Here is a 1,029-nt window from a genome sequence, read left to right on the forward strand (position 1 = left end):
ACTGTAACCATTGTTACCCAAACTGTAATTATTGAACTGTAACCATTGTTACCATAACCACTGCCACCCAAGCTGTAACCCTGTTGATGGTGCCCTGCCAGTGGTACACATTCCTTGTACACAGAAAAATGTATAAAAGACAAAAAACCCTGCACTTCAGCGCTGCTTGTCTTAGGACAATGGCCCCCTGTGCAGATGAGAATGAATCACCAATTTTTTACATCAGAGTGGGTCCGAGTTTATTTTTCCAGGTTTATTAAGTTATTTCAGTTTGATTTAAGCACTGCACCTTGTATATCAAATCATCATATTGTACTCTGCTCCACAAACATATACAGTTATGATTTAATAAAAATTAAGAATAAAATAAATGAGCAATGTACTGAGCTAATAAAATCCATATACAAAACCATATGTGTATGCCATACTTTTAACTGCATTAATATAAGTTTATATTTATATATAAATATTTGTATAAATAATATTTAGGAAAAATAGATCCAATAGTTAACAATGGTTATCTATATGTTGATGGAGTATAGATCATTTTCTCATTACCTATAGTGGTCTATGTTTGCCAAGTTTTTTTTTTTTTTTAAATATGGAACGCATCACGAATTTGCATGTCATCCTTGCGCAGGGGCCATGCTAATCTTCTCTGTATCGTTCCAATTTTAGTATATGTGCTGCCGAAGCGAGCACTTTGCCAAGTTTTTAATCATGCTCATGAAGTACTTTGAAATCACAACCAATCAAAGTGGTTTAAGAAAAATATTGATGCAGAATAATTTATTAGGTAGATAAATATTTATATGGCAGGTGCTACATTTAACAAGTATTTGGCAAACTGTTATCTACTATGATCACAATGCTATGAAAATTAATTGGAAGATATGAAAAAAATCCTGAAGAATATAGTCTATGTTGAGAATTAAACAAAAAGAGAACTAAAAATAGACCTGCCATTTGACCCTGCAATTCCTTTGTTGGGTATATTCCCAGATGACCAAAAATCGCATTACAACAAAG

The 1,029-nt window shown here is 32.8% G+C and overlaps 1 non-coding gene across 1 annotated transcript; it reads right to left on the reverse strand.

Moving 5' to 3' along the window:
* Positions 1–595: 595 nt before the first annotated feature.
* Positions 596–702, reverse strand: LOC111722364. Its single transcript, XR_002771189.1, has one exon. It is a non-coding gene; the product is annotated as a U6 spliceosomal RNA (small nuclear RNA).
* Between the last annotated feature and the right edge of the window lie 327 nt (positions 703–1,029).

The sequence above is a fragment of the Otolemur garnettii genome, unplaced genomic scaffold (genome assembly GCF_000181295.1).
Source record: "Otolemur garnettii isolate 467f Iridium unplaced genomic scaffold, OtoGar3 scaffold00239, whole genome shotgun sequence".
Taxonomy (NCBI): Eukaryota; Metazoa; Chordata; class Mammalia; order Primates; family Galagidae; genus Otolemur; species Otolemur garnettii.